This window comes from Rhipicephalus microplus, unplaced genomic scaffold (assembly GCF_043290135.1).
Source record: "Rhipicephalus microplus isolate Deutch F79 unplaced genomic scaffold, USDA_Rmic scaffold_223, whole genome shotgun sequence".
Lineage (NCBI taxonomy): Eukaryota > Metazoa > Arthropoda > Arachnida > Ixodida > Ixodidae > Rhipicephalus > Rhipicephalus microplus.
In genome coordinates this window covers 125,001-137,500 of record NW_027464794.1, presented here as the reverse complement: position 1 = coordinate 137,500, position 12,500 = coordinate 125,001, and the positions used below count along the sequence as shown (strand labels likewise).

At 60.9% G+C, this 12,500-nt stretch overlaps 2 non-coding genes across 2 annotated transcripts; both read right to left on the bottom strand.

The window, feature by feature from the left end:
* Positions 1-702: 702 nt before the first annotated feature.
* LOC142792464 (5.8S ribosomal RNA) lies at positions 703-855 on the bottom strand. The gene has a single exon (XR_012890940.1). It is a non-coding gene; the product is annotated as a 5.8S ribosomal RNA (ribosomal RNA).
* A 1,719-nt stretch (positions 856-2,574) lies between these two features.
* On the bottom strand, positions 2,575-4,389 carry LOC142792478 (small subunit ribosomal RNA). Its single transcript, XR_012890953.1, has one exon. It is a non-coding gene; the product is annotated as a small subunit ribosomal RNA (ribosomal RNA).
* Between the last annotated feature and the right edge of the window lie 8,111 nt (positions 4,390-12,500).

Genomic DNA, 12,500 nt, shown 5'->3' with positions numbered 1-12,500 from the left:
AAGCACTTAGACCGACGGCGGACTACGACGAGAACGCCTTAAGCTTCGCCAACGTTTCGCCAACTCGTGCGGGAGACTTTTTCCGCTTCGCGGCAAGTCGTCGCGCCGTGCTCTCCGCATCAACCGCGTACGCAGCGAACCGCAAACGTCGGGCGCAGCCTCCTCACCTCCCTGCGCTTTGCGCGCGAACGTTCCCTGTTCGCGCGGCAAAGCCTGGAGGAGGCACGGCCCCGCAGCGTGTTCGAGCGCCCGGTCTACGGGACACCCTGCTTACTTTGAGGGCAACAAGCGCAACGCAAGGCTGCGATCTCGCGCACTTTGCGCACGGCTGGAGAAGCTTTGCTGGCCGGCTTTCGCTCCTCGTGTTTACCGTGCGTTAAAGTTGCGCGTCCGTGGCTCTCGCAGCTCTTGCGCGCCCGGTCGCAGAGAGGAGTACGCAACCTCGACCGCACTTTCCCTGCAGGCTTCCTTCCGACTCGAAGTCCTGCGGCGGTCTCAACGAGGTGCCACATCCTCAATGCAGTCGGTCGCCCCCGTTTCGGTTGGGCTCTGGCACGACGGTCGCCACCGTCTCGCCCTTGAGTGGCCGCTGTTGGCGCTCGCTGTGAGGTGTTCAGCGTGCTGTCCGTGTTGCCGACGCGGTCAAAACGAGTCGACGGCTCACGTTCCCTTGTGCGCCGAAGGCTCTCTTGATATGTGATCCGACCCTCAGACAGACGAAGCCAAGGGAAGACCCAAGGCCGCAATGTGCGTTCAAAGAATCAGTGCTCAGTGTGTCCTGCAATTCACACCAAGTCTCGCAGCTGGCTGCGTTCTTCATCGACCCGAGAACCGAGTGATCCACCGCTTAGAGTCGTGAAAAAGTGTTTGTTCAATTCCGTACAGTCAAAACCAAACGTTTCTGGCACTCGGCCAAACAGTGGCCAAGAAGGGCGCTTTTCAGCGCACGCTTGGACTCCAAAACTCTGCCGCGCCTTTTTCGGCTGCCGCAAATCGAGCAAACGGTGTGTTTCGGACGGCGTTTCGCTTCCGCTACTTGCGAGTGCTTTCGTGGTCCACCCCTCTATAAATACTCGGGAGGCGTCGAAGCCGGTTCTCCAAGCCGGACCCGTAGGTATCGTTGTGTGCTCGCTCTCATTGGCCCGCCTAACCAGAAAATGCCTGCGGTACACCCATTTGGATAAGAGTGCACGCAGATGCGGGCCTCGACGGCTACACATTTCCTCGGGCGGCCGCCTCCCGGCCTCCGTGGAGCGCGGGATGCACGGTCCCATCGACAAGCCTCTCCCGTTTTTACCGTGGCGTCGCGGTTCACCACGGCGGGCGGGTCGGTCTCCTCCGCATAAAAAGGGGGACCCCCGCTTTTTGTTCCACGAAATCGCACAAGCTTTTTTCGCATCCACGGTTTGCCACCGCACACCAAAATGCCGATCCGGCTGCCTACTTTAGCCAACAGGTAGAGCCAGGCGCGCCGTACTTGCGCGGCACTTCCCACGTCCACCGAAGTCGGTGCCAAGGACCACTTTCGGCGCCGGAGCCGCGTACGAGCCTACTCGAGGCGGAAGAACGAAGCCAGCAAGGGCCTGGCCGCAAGTGCGTTCAATTGTCGGGACGTCCAAGTCCCTCGTTCTTCCGTGCTTCCTCTTTCGGCAAGTCGTTGCGGCACCTTCCCAAAGCGCGCAGACCCGCTAATCGCGACGAGCGCGACGTGGCCGTGCCGCCTTTCCCTCGGCAGCAAGCAAAACGCCTGGCAACGTCGACGCTCCCCTAACCGCGATCTCGCACCGTGTTTCGTGTGGCGAATTCAAAAGCCGGCCGGCGCTGCTGCAACCATTACGGTCGGTACGCATACGCCGCGGAGGGCGGGACGGTCATCGGAGCGTGCGGTTCCTCCATCGAGTACTGCGCACCTCGGCCGTCGCATCGCCGTGCCATGACCGGCCGCGCGTCAACGCGAACCGGTGCCAGCGAGATCCCTCGCCTGCAAGAACCGACCGGCAGCCTCCGTCACCCGAGGACGCGGAGGCGCTTGCCGCGGACGGCGGGACGGTATGCACTGGTGCACAGCGGACCCGTCACATCGCCAGTTCCTTGACCGACCGCCGACGCTTGTGCCGTTCCTCTCGTACTTGGCAGTCGCCGCGCGATTGTCGGGTCTCGTTCTTGCACGCTCGAACGGTCGGGAGGGCACTCGGCTGGCGTTTCGGGAACGCGCAGCCTCGCCTTCTACCGACGTAACCACGACTCGCCGTTCGCGCTCCGCCGCTCCTGTTTACAGTACTAGGCGGTCCCGCAGCGGTCGGGTCGCGCATTTCGAGCGCTTCGAGCCACGGTGCAGTGGCGGGTCGAAAGCCGACCTATGAGTGCGTTGCGCCGTTTGTACCCGCGTCCGCCACCTGGCCGACCGTCCAAGGTCGCGGTGTTGGCGTCCGCTGGGCGCAACAATTTGTCACGGGGTGCCGCTCCACATTCAGGCAGCCCCGTGGGGAAAAGCCGACCCCGCGTCCAAACGGGGTCAGCGGCAGAAAGTGTCGGGCGCAGACGCAGCTGAGGCGCTCACCCTTCACAATCCGTTAATGATCCTTCCGCAGGTTCACCTACGGAAACCTTGTTACGACTTTTACTTCCTCTAAATGATCAAGTTTGGTCATCTTTCCAACAGACCGGCGCAACCGAAAGGCCGCGCCGGACATCGGTCCGAAGACCTCACTAAATCATTCAATCGGTAGTAGCGACGGGCGGTGTGTACAAAGGGCAGGGACGTAATCAACGCGAGCTTATGACTCGCGCTTACTGGGAATTCCTCGTTCAAGGGGAACAATTGCAAGCCCCTATCCCAATCACGAAAGAAGTTCCACGGGTTACCCAGTCTTTTCAGACAGGGATAAAGACACGCTGCTTCCTTCAGTGTAGCGCGCGTGCGGCCCCGGACATCTAAGGGCATCACAGACCTGTTATTGCTCTGTTTCGTGCGGCTAGGAGCCGCTTGTCCCTCTAAGAAGGTTGTAAGGTGCTGGGAACCCCGCACCTATTTAATAGGCTAGAGTCTCGTTCGTTATCGGAATTAACCAGACAAATCGCTCCACCAACTAAGAACGGCCATGCACCACCATCCACCGAATCAAGAAAGAGCTCTCAATCTGTCAATCCTCCCAGTGTCCGGGCCGGGTAAGTTTTCCCGTGTTGAGTCAAATTAAGCCGCAGGCTCCACTCCTGGTGGTGCCCTTCCGTCAATTCCTTTAAGTTTCAGCTTTGCAACCATACTTCCCCCGGAACCCAAATACTTTGGTTTCCCGGAAGCTGCCCGCCGAGTCATTTGAGTAACTCAGGCGGATCGCTGGTTGGCATCGTTTATGGTCAGAACTAGGGCGGTATCTGATCGCCTTCGAACCTCTGACTTTCGTTCTTGATCAATGAAAACATTCTTGGCAAATGCTTTCGCAGTAGTTCGTCTTGCGACGGTCCAAGAATTTCACCTCTAGCGCCGCAATACGAATGCCCCCGTCCGTCCCTCTTAATCATTACCTCGTATTCCAAAAACCAACAGAACAGAAACGAGGTCTTGTTCTATTATTCCATGCAAGTTTATTCAGGCGACTCGCCTGCGTTGAGCACTCTAATTTTTTCAAAGTAAAAGCACCGGCCATCTCGAGGCACACAATGAAGTGCACCAAGAAAGAACCGGCATGATGTTCAGTCCGAGCCGTCGCATCGGGTAGATGCACTACTCGTCTGGAACTGAGATCCAACTACGAGCTTTTTAACCGCAGCAGCTTTAGTATACGCTATTGGAGCTGGAATTACCGCGGCTGCTGGCACCAGACTTGCCCTCCAATTGATCCTCGTTAAAGGATTTAGAGTGTACTCATTTCAATTACGGGGCCTCAAAAGAGTCCCGTATTGTTATTTTTCGTCACTACCTCCCCGTGCCGGGAGTGGGTAATTTGCGCGCCTGCTGCCTTCCTTGGATGTGGTAGCCGTTTCTCAGGCTCCCTCTCCGGAATCGAACCCTGATTCTCCGTTACCCGTAACAACCATGGTAAGCAAGTAACCTACCATCGAAAGTTGATAAGGCAGACACTTGAAAGAAACGTCGCCGGCTCGTGGCCATGCGATCAGCACAAAGTTATCCAGAGTCACCACACAATACGGGCCGAAACCCGATCGATCTTGGTCTAATAAAAGCACCCGTTACCCAAAGGGCTCCAGGCTCACTGCATGTATTAGCTCTAGAATTGCCACAGTTATCCAAGTAGGAAGAAACGATCTAAGGAACCATAACTGATTTAATGAGCCATTCGCGGTTTCGCCTTATTTCGGCATGTACTTAGACATGCATGGCTTAATCTTTGAGACAAGCATATGATTACTGGCAGGATCAACCAGGTAATCGTTCGACTGCGCGTCCGTCCTCGCCCTCGGCGGGCCGGACGCAGTCTGTGTGCGGCGGAGGCCACCTTCAGGCGCCCCAACACGCTTATTTTGCACTCCGAGATGACGGCGTTCGAGCTCGCTACGGCACAACCTTCCCGAAAGACGAGTGGGAGCCGTGCGGCAAGAAGCACGTTCATGCTCGCTCTTTTTCGTTGCATCGACTCGGTCGCGCCGTGCGGGTTGCCCAAGCCCGCTGCACTGTCGGTGGACCGGCCGGAACTAGCAACGGAGCCGAGACTGCAAAGCCGCCAGACGACGGGTCACGCCCGCGTCTTCGGCGCTTTCGCATCTGAATCGCCCGAGGACGACACGGAACACACCTCGATATCGTGGTAAAACGGCACCGTCCGACAACCAGCCCCTAACGCATCAAGCGGATGAGGCTGCAGACGACTGCCGTGGATTCCCCTGGAGCAGACCCGAGGACACGCTTGACGAGGCCGAAGCCCGCCGCATATCAGACACCCGGTCGCTTTCGCGTACGCCGCTCACGAGAACCCCCACATAATAGCAGCGATAAGTACCCAGACCTCCTTGGGCCCTAATACGAGCGTACTCGAGAAAATTTCACCGCGGGTGTGCCCCGAAACGTGTGGCATGTTGAGCGTGCCACAAGTCTACGTCGCTCTCAAACCCGCCGAGGTCGTAGAATTTGCGACCCTACTCACGAAATTCCCACCGAGGATACGGCCGCAAACGTACCGCACCTTGGGTAGGCCACGAGTTTGTGCAACACTACGCTGACGGCACAGCACCGAGGTCGTGCGCGCACGCACGGGAAAATTCCGCCGCGGTTTCTGCCGAAAACGTGAGGCACCACGACTCTCCGCAAGTTCGCGTCGACTGCGAAAGACCGAAGTCGTGAACGACGTGTCCGCTACTCGCCGCCGACACGCTGGACACCAAACGTACAACGACTCGACGGCGTCGTAGAGGCCCACGACGCGGTTTTCCTTAACGACGTCTCGGCGTGGCACCGACAGGTTAGAACGGCCGACCAACGTTCCCTGTCCGCCGTTCGGCTCAGTCGAAGGGCTCGGCGACTTCGGCAACGCTGCGAAGCCGCACGGTGACGCACGCCATGTCCCCATTTTTTTTTTTCTTTCTGCGTCTGCCGGGGTGCCCCTATAATAGCAGCGATAAGCACCCAGACCGCCGTGGGTCGCTCGCCCCGGCTGACGTGGTTTTTCGTACTCCTGCGGCGGTCGCCGTCAAGCACGTCCAAATACGCTACTTTCGTGGGCGCATTCACGCTCTTTCGCTTCGCCGGAGTGCCAGCACTCACTCTGCCAAAAACGGCGAACATCCGAGCGGCGGTTCCCACTTTTGCGTCGGCGTCGCAAACCCCGCCCCGGCAGACGAGGTTTGCCGTACTCGTGCGACGGTGGCCGGCGGGCACGTCGAAAGACGCCGATATCGTGCGCGAATTGGCGCACCTTGGCTTCACCGGAGTGCCGCCACTGACTCCTCCAAAAACGGCGAAGATCCGAGCGGCGCTTCCCACTTTCGCATCGGCGTCCCGAACTCCGCCCCGGCTGACGCGGTTTACCGTACTCGTGCGACGGTCGCCGGCGAGCACGTGGAAAGACGCCGATATCGTGCCCGAATCGGCTCCGTTCGGCTTCGCCGGAGTGCCAGCACTGGCTCGGCGAAAGACGACGAACATCCGAGCGACGGTTCTCACTATTGCGTACGCGTCGCAAACCCCGCCCCGGCAGACGCACTTTGCCGTACTCGTGCGACGGTCGCCGGCGAGCACGTAGAAAGACGCCGATATCGTGCCGGAATCGGCCCCGTTTGGCTTCGCCGGAGTGCCAGCACTCACTCGGCCACAAACGGCGAACATCCGAGCGGCGGTTCCCACTTAGCCGTCGGCGTCCCGAACTCCGCCCCGGCAGACGCGGTTGCCGAGCTCGTGCGACTAGCGACCGCGAAGCCGTCTCGCGACGCCGCTTTCGTGCGCGGCTCCCACTGCGACCTGGGTCACCCGAGGTCGACGAGCAAAAAAGAATGTCGAAAAAAATTTTTTTTTTTTTTTGCGTCTGCCGGGGTGCCCCTATAATAGCAGCGATAAGCACCCAGACCGCCATGGGTCGCTCGCCCCGGCTGACGTGGTTTTTCGTTTTCCTGCGGTGGTCGTCGTCAAGCACGTCCAAACACGCCACTTTCGTGGGCGCATTCGCGCTCTTTCGCTTCGCCGGAGTGCCAGCACTCACTCTGCCAAAAACGGCGAACATCCGAGCGGCGGTTCCCACTTTTGCGTCGGCGTCGCAAACCCCGCCCCGGCAGACGAGGTTTGCCGTACTCGTGCGACGGTGGCCGGCGGGCACGTCGAAAGACGCCGATATCGTGCGCGAATTGGCGCACCTTGGCTTCACCGGAGTGCCGCCACTGACTCCTCCAAAAACGGCGAAGATCCGAGCGGCGCTTCCCACTTTCGCATCGGCGTCCCGAACTCCGCCCCGGCTGACGCGGTTTACCGTACTCGTGCGACGGTCGCCGGCGAGCACGTGGAAAGACGCCGATATCGTGCCCGAATCGGCTCCGTTCGGCTTCGCCGGATTGCCAGCACTGGCTCGGCGAAAGACGACGAACATCCGAGCGACGGTTCTCACTATTGCGTACGCGTCGCAAACCCCGCCCCGGCAGACGCACTTTGCCGTACTCGTGCGACGGTCGCCGGCGAGCACGTAGAAAGACGCCGATATCGTGCCGGAATCGGCCCCGTTTGGCTTCGCCGGAGTGCCAGCACTCACTCGGCCACAAACGGCGAACATCCGAGCGGCGGTTCCCACTTAGCCGTCGGCGTCCCGAACTCCGCCCCGGCAGACGCGGTTGCCGAGCTCGTGCGACTAGCGACCGCGAAGCCGTCTCGCGACGCCGCTTTCGTGCGCGGCTCCCACTGCGACCTGGGTCACCCGAGGTCGACGAGCAAAAAAGAATGTCGAAAAAAATTTTTTTTTTTTTTTTGCGTCTGCCGGGGTGCCCCTATAATAGCAGCGATAAGCACCCAGACCGCCATGGGTCGCTCGCCCCGGCTGACGTGGTTTTTCGTTTTCCTGCGGTGGTCGTCGTCAAGCACGTCCAAACACGCCACTTTCGTGGGCGCATTCGCGCTCTTTCGCTTCGCCGGAGTGCCAGCACTCACTCTGCCAAAAACGGCGAACATCCTAGTGGCGGTTCCCACTTTTGCGTCGGCGTCGCCAACCCCGCCCCGGCATACGCGGTTTGCCGTACTCGTGCGGCGGTGGCCGGCGGGCACGTCGAAAGACACCGATATCGTGCGCGAGTCGATGCTTCTTGGTCTCGCAGGAGGGCCGCCACTCACTCCTGCAAAAACGGCGAAGATCCGAGCGGCGCTTCCCACTTTTTCGTCGGCGTCGCAAACCTCGCCCCGGCAGACGCGCTTTGCCGTACTCGTGCGACGGTCGCCGGCGAGCACGTCGAAATACGCCGATATCGTGCCCGAATCGGCCCCGTTTCGCTTCGCCGGAGTGCCAGCACTCGCTCGGCCAAAGACGACGAACATCCGAGCGACGGTTCCCACTATTGCGTACGCGTCGCGAACCCCGCCCCGGCAGACGCGGTTTGCCGTACTCGTGCGGCGGTGGCCGGCGGGCACGTCGAAAGACGCCGATATCGTGCACGAATTGGCGCTCCTTGGCTTCACCGGAGTGCCAGCACTCACTCGGCCAAAAACGGCGAACATCCGAGCAGCGGTACCCACTTAGCCGTCGGCATCCCGAACTCCGCGCCGGCTGACGCGGTTGCCGAGCTCGTGCGACTAGCGACCGCGAACGCGTCTCGCGACGCCGCTTTCGTGCGCGGCTCCCATTGCGACCTGGGTTACCCGAGCTCGACCAGCAAAAAAGAAGGTCGAAAATTTTTTTTTTTTTTTCTGCGTCTGCCGGGGTGCCCCTATAATAGCAGCGATAAGCACCCAGACCGCCGTGTGTCGCTCGCCCCGGCTGACGTGGTTTTTCGTACTCCTGCAGCGGTCGCCGTCACGCACGTCCAAATACGCCACTTTCGTGGGCGCATTCGCGCTCTTTCGCGTCGCCGGAGTGCCAGCACTCACTCTGCCAAAAACGGCCAACATCCGAGCGGCGGTTCCCACTTTTGCGTCGGCGTCGTAAACCCCGCCCCGGCAGACGCGGTTTGCCCTACTCGTGCGACGGTCGCCGGCGAGCGCGTCGAAAGACGCCGATATCGTGCGCTAATTGGCGCTCCTTGGCTTCTCCGGAGTGCCGCCACTCACTCCTCCAAAAACGGCGAAGATCCGAGCGGCGTTCTCCACTTTCGCATCGGCGTCCCGAACTCCGCCCGGGCTGACGCGGTTTACCGTACTCGTGCGACGGTCGCCGGCGGGCACGTCGAAAGACGCCGATATCGTGCCGTAATCGGCCCCGTTTGGCTTCGCCCGTGTGCCAGCACTCACTCGGCCAAAAACGGCGAACATCCGAGCAGCGTTTCCCACTTTCGCATCGGCGTCCCGAAGCCCGCCCCGGCAGACGCGGTTTGCCCTACTCGAGCGACGGTCGCCGGCGATCACGTCGAAAGGCGCCGAATTCGTGCACGAATCGATGCTTCTTGGTCTCGCAGGAGGGCCGCCACTCACTCCTGCAAAAACGGCGAAGATCCGAGTTGCGCTTCCCACTTTTTCGTCGGCGTCCCGAACTACGCCCCGGCTGACGCGGTTTACCGTACTCGTGCGACGGTCGCCGGCGGGCACTTCAAAATACGCCGATTTCGTGGGCGCATTCACGCTGTTTCGCTTCCCCGGAGTGCCAACACTCACTCTGCCGAAAGCGGCGATCATCCGAGCGGCGGTTCCCACTTTTGCGTCGGCTTCGCAAACGGCGCCCCGGCAGACGCGCTCGTGCGACGTACTCGTGCGACGGTCGCCGGCGAGCACGTCGAAAGACGCCGATATCGTGCTCGAATCGACCCCGTTTCGCTTCGCCGGAGTGCTGCCAGTCACGGCGCAGAAAACGGCGAACAAGTGTTTTTTTTTTTTTTTTCCTAGAATTTGTGTTATAGAAGGCACATTTGATATCGGACGATAATTTTCAACTTTATCACGCGCACCGATTTTCGTGTAGAGGTTTGCAAGTTTATGGGAATTTCTCCACTTGGAATAATGCGATTTAGTAGTACTACGAGAACTTCATGGATGTACTCAAGGGTACGGGGCAAGTCAGTTACGTCAACACCTGCAGATTTTTTACACTTCAAACTGAAAATTGTTGGTTGTGAGTCCTCGTGTGATATTAAAGGCCGATTCGCTAACACATAGAACAAAGAAAGAAAGGAAGAAAAAACGCCCGCGCTCGCTCAAGAAACCTGGGTTCGCAACAAGTGGCAAGAACAAGCAACCGAGCGAGTGCGCCAAAACCCGTGGCGGCCGAACAAACGCGAAGTCCCAACCGCGTCAGCCGGGGCGGCACGGGACAGGAAAAATCACTTCAGCCGGGGCGGCGGGGCACCGAATAAACCTCGTCACCTCGTCGCAGGATAAAAGAGGAAACAAAAAGTCTAAACAGCGTCTGCTGGAGCGAATGCGTAATAAAACAACAACAACAACAAAAAAAAAAAAACACCCGCGCTCAAGAAGTCTGCAATCACCACAAAAGGCGACTGTGACCGAGCAGCGTCAGCCGGGGCCGTGCGGAAACGGAAAAACCGCGACTACCGGGGCGTCGAGGCACCGAAAAATCCACTTCAGCCGCGGCGAAAAAAAAAACAAAAAGAAAGACGGAGGGGGGGGGGGGGAACCACGTCTGCCGGGGCGAAGGAAAAAAAAAAAACGCGTCTGCCGGGGCGAGCCCGGGTGCGGCACCACCGGGAAAACTGTGGCAAACAGACATGGCGATCGAGTGAGTGGGCCGCCAGCCAGGCTCAGCCAAAAAGTGCAAAGTCCGAACTGCGTCAGCCGGGGCGGCAAAAACCACGTCAGCCGGGGCGGCGCAAAAAACCGCGTCTGCCGGGGCGGCACGAAACCGCGTCAGCCGGGGCGGCGCGAAAACTGCGTCAGCCGGGGCGAAAGAAAAAAAAAAAAAAACGCGTCTGCCGGGGCGAGCCCGGGTGCGGCACCACCGGGAAAACTGTGGCAAACAGACATGGCGATCGAGTGAGTGGGCCGCCAGCCAGGCACAGCCGAAAAGTGCAAAGTCCGAACCGTGTCAGCCGGGGCGGCAAAAAACCGCGTCAGCCGGGGCGGCGCAAAAAACCGCGTCTGCCGGGGCGGCACGAAACCGCGTCAGCCGGGGCGGCGCGAAAACTGCGTCAGCCGGGGCGAGCCCGGGTGCGGCACCACCGGGAAAACTGTGGCAAACAGACATGGCGATCGAGTGAGTGGGCCGCCAGCCAGGCTCAGCCAAAAAGTGCCAAGTCCGAACTGCGTCAGCCGGGGCGGCAAAAAACCGCGTCAGCCGGGGCGGCGCAAAAAACCGCGTCTGCCGGGGCGGCGCGAAAACCGCGTCTGCCGGGGCGGCGCGAAAACTGCGTCAGCCGGGGCGAAAGAAAAAAAAAACGCGTCTGCCGGGGCGAGCCCGGGTGCGGCACCACCGGGAAAACTGTGGCAAACAGACATGGCGATCGAGTGAGTGGGCCGCCAGCAAGGCTCAGCCAAAAAGTGCTAAGTCCGAACTGCGTCAGCTGGGGCGGCAAAAAACCGCGTCTGCCGGGGCGGCACGAAACCGCGTCAGCCGGGGCGGCGCGAAAACCGCGTCTGCCGGGGCGGCACGAAACCGCGTCAGCCGGGGCGGCGCGAAAACTGCGTCAGCCGGGGCGAGCCCGGGTGCGGCACCACCGGGAAAACTGTGGCAAACAGACATGGCGATCGAGTGAGTGGGCCGCCAGCCAGGCACAGCCGAAAAGTGCTAAGTCCGAACTGCGTCAGCCGGGGCGGCAAAAACCGCGTCAGCCGGGGCGGCGCGAAAACCGCGTCTGCCGGGGCGGCACGAAACCGCGTCAGCCGGGGCGGCGCGAAAACTGCGTCAGCCGGGGCGAGCCCGGGTGCGGCACCACCGGGAAAACTGTGGCTAACAGACATGGCGATCGAGTGAGTGGGCCACCAGCCAGGCTCAGCCAAAAAGTGCTAAGTCCGAACTGCGTCAGCCGGGGCGGCAAAAACCGCGTCAGCCGGGGCGGCGCAAAAAACCGCGTCTGCCGGGGCGGCACGAAACCGCGTCAGCCGGGGCGGCGCGAAAACTGCGTCAGCCGGGGCGAAAGAAAAAAAAAAAACGCGTCTGCCGGGGCGAGCCCGGGTGCGGCACCACCGGGAAAACTGTGGCAAACAGACATGGCGATCGAGTGAGTGGGCCGCCAGCCAGGCACAGCCGAAAAGTGCCAAGTCCGAACTGCGTCAGCCGGGGCGGCAAAAAACCGCGTCAGCCGGGGCGGCGCAAAAAACCGCGTCTGCCGGGGCGGCACGAAACCGCGTCAGCCGGGGCGGCGCGAAAACTGCGTCAGCCGGGGCGAGCCCGGGTGCGGCACCACCGGGAAAACTGTGGCAAACAGACATGGCGATCGAGTGAGTGGGCCGCCAGCCAGGCTCAGCCAAAAAGTGCCAAGTCCGAACTGCGTCAGCCGGGGCGGCGCAAAAAACCGCGTCTGCCGGGGCGGCGCGAAAACCGCGTCTGCCGGGGCGGCGCGAAAACTGCGTCAGCCGGGGCGAAAGAAAAAAAAAACGCGTCTGCCGGGGCGAGCCCGGGTGCGGCACCACCGGGAAAACTGTGGCAAACAGACATGGCGATCGAGTGAGTGGGCCGCCAGCAAGGCTCAGCCAAAAAGTGCCAAGTCCGAACTGCGTCAGCCGGGGCGGCAAAAAACCGCGTCTGCCGGGGCGGCACGAAACCGCGTCAGCCGGGGCGGCGCGAAAACCGCGTCTGCCGGGGCGGCACGAAACCGCGTCAGCCGGGGCGAGCCCGGGTGCGGCACCACCGGGAAAACTGTGGCAAACAGACATGGCGATCGAGTGAGTGGGCCGCCAGCCAGGCACAGCCGAAAAGTGCTAAGTCCGAACTGCGTCAGCCGGGGCGGCAAAAACCGCGTCAGCCGGGGCG